This window comes from Mus pahari, chromosome 10, assembly GCF_900095145.1.
Source record: "Mus pahari chromosome 10, PAHARI_EIJ_v1.1, whole genome shotgun sequence".
Lineage (NCBI taxonomy): Eukaryota > Metazoa > Chordata > Mammalia > Rodentia > Muridae > Mus > Mus pahari.
Genome location: NC_034599.1, coordinates 20,608,762 through 20,611,837, shown reverse-complemented (window position 1 = coordinate 20,611,837; position 3,076 = coordinate 20,608,762).

Here is a 3,076-nt window from a genome sequence, read left to right as displayed (position 1 = left end):
ATTAGGTAAATGGATAAAAGTAGGATATGTACTGTGTGAGGTAAGCCAGACCCAGGAAGACAAATGCTTCATGTTCTCTCTCATCTGGGGCTCTGAGCTCTTTAGATATGAATATATAATCTGGTATAACCTCAGAAACCAGAACAGTGAAGGAGACTGTTGGGAGCAGGGAGATAGGAATAGTAGGACATAGGCACTATAGAGAAGGAAATGGAGAGAAACCAGGGGTGATTTATGGAGGAGAGGAAAAGAGAGCGATAGTGGCAGAGGGAAGGGAGGAGATATAAAGAACACTAAGGACAGTTGAAAAAGCCTCGGGAAATCATATTGTTTTGTGTTTACTTAAAATTGTGTGTGTGTGTGTGTGTTTGTGTGTGTGTGTGTGTGCAATTTAAATAAAGTTATCCTACTGGGGGTGGGGGTAACATTCATCTTAAGAGTAGATATATCATCTAGCAAAATCTTCACTTCCATGCATGGGACAACTCCCTTTGAGTCATTGGTCAGAAAAATCCAAGAGCCTCTCACAGTAACGTAAGCTATTGACATTGCTTCACAAAACGTGAAGGCTTTGACCTTTTCACTGAAGACATCATACAGTTCATTCACAGTCCCTGAGGGAAACCAGCTGGAAATGACCTGGCAGCCTCTTCCCTGGGGACTTACCAAAGGTGCTATGCAAGCTGCCAAGGGAGAAAAGCAGTTAAAGTCCCACCCAGCTATAAATCTTGGTATGGCAGTTATTTTCTGTTGCTGTGACAAAGCTTCATGAGTAAAAGCAACATGGGGAGGACATGGTTCATGCGGCCTCTACATCCTGATCCCAGCATAGCACAGAAGGAAGCCTGGAGTAAAAAATAACTAATAAATCCCGGCATGAGGCTTCTTCCTGCCTTTGGCCATTTATGTCCCCATATGAAAGACACATAGAGCCTTTATATTTTAATATGCCTTCAGCAGTACAACAGCTGGGCAACTGTCTAATCTCTACACTGTTGGAGTCCACTTTACTACTAATAGCTCTCAGTTACTATTTACTAATTTCTATGTCCCATCTTGGCTGTTCTGGACCCAGTGAAGCAGCCCTCTGGGCCTTGTTCTCTTGGCCCTTTTATATGGAGGCTCTCCTTCTCCCTCTGCACACTCTTCTTCCATGGTGGCTCTTTCTCCCACACATTCTTAACCATGCATGGTGGCTTCTCCTTCTCCCCCTTTCTCCTTCTTCTGGTCCCAAGCCTGGGAACCCTAAACCCTGCCCATGACTCTTCCCCCCCAGCTATTAGCTGCTGGCATCTTTATTCACCAACCAAAGTTAACTTGGGGGCTGGGTTCCAAAGGCTACTTGCAGACTCCAAATGTTTGAGGCCAGCATTGTTTCTCAGAATATGAGCAGCATTAGGCCAACCTACTACAGAAGCCAAGTCAGGAACTGAGGCAAAGATAGAGGATATAATGCCACTTACTGGCTTGCTCTTCATAGTTTTCTTAGACTGTGTGGGTTGTTTGCTTGCTTGCTTGTTTGTTTGTTTGTTTTATAGCACCCAGGACTACCTGCCCAGCAGTGGCACTGCCTTCAGTAACCTACACCCCACCACCACCACCACCAATCATTAATCAAGAAAATCCCCACAGACTTGCCTACAGGCCAATCTGACTGATGTATTTTCTCAAAGGATAACTCAAGTTTGTATCAATTTGACAAAATACTGAGAGGACACCTAGAAATCTCAACAATGACCAGCTTGGCAAAATAGACGCAAGGGTGCAAGAGTGGCACTTATATCCCTGGGATAACCAACAGCCACCTAATTGCACTGAAGACTTGCACAATTATAATCCTAGCCAACTACTTGTGGCTGGTGAGGTCATGGAGCTTAGAGAAGAACCTACCACTATCGTGTTTCTAAACTAGGATAATCCTGTATGTGCATATTAAATGCCTGTTCGTGCAGCCACAGGCACGTGTGGTTTTCCCTACCAAGATCTTCTCTTTGCAGTTGATGAAGATCATCATAGAAATCCACAACTGGTCAGAATGCAAAACACAACTGTGCATGGAACACCTATCCCTAACTGATACATCTATCATACAACCCCTACATAAAAGGTACAAATAAGGTTTAGAGGACACTGTGGACAAGGAGGTGAAAGGACTGTGGAAGCCGGAGGACCATGACATTTGCTATGAGGTAGTTGCTTCTACATGTGAGACGATGTTGCACCCATGAAATTGTGATGTATAATTGTAATATGGTCAACTAAACAAGACCTATTCAATGACAACACCAGTTGACATCCCAATATGCATAGAGAACTCTCGCAAGGTCCCACCCTTAGATAAAGACCTTAAGGCAAATAATGGCTGCCAAGAGGACAAGAATGAGTCTTCTCCAGAGATGAGGCCCCAGTAGGTTATACAATCTAAGTGACCATCCCTAAATCCATGTACACATATATGAGCAACACTAAGTGGACTCAGCAGGTTATATTTATATATACATATGTGTGTATACATAAACAAGTATCCATGACAGCCTGGAGTACATGAGATAGTGTTTACACAGTGGGAGGCAGGGAGGAAAGGAGGGAAGGAGGGAAGGAGGGAGGGAGGGAGGAAGGAAAGAAAGAAGGTAAGAAGGAAAGAAGGAAAGAAGGGAAGAAGGAAAGAAGGAAAGAAGGAAGAAAGGAAAGAAGGAAGGAAGGAAAGAAAGAAGGAAGGAAGGTAGGCAGGCAAGCAGCCAGCCAGGCTGGGGAGGTAGCTTAGTAAGTGAAGTACTTGCACAACGACCTGAGTTCTATCCCCAGCGTCCAAGTAAAAGGTTAGGAACAGTGGCACATGCTTATAATCCTTGTGCTGGGGAGGCAAAGCCAGGCACATTTCTGAACCTCAATAGCCAATCACCTTGTCCTTATTGGTGATCCTCGGGTCCCAGCGAGGAGCTGGGCTCTTCTCAAAATAGCAACTGAGGAACAACATCCAAGGTTGACCTCTGACTTCACAAGTACTTTCTAGTGTATCTGCACATACGTGAACACACACACACAACAAGGAAAAGAAGGAAGGAAGGGAGGGAGG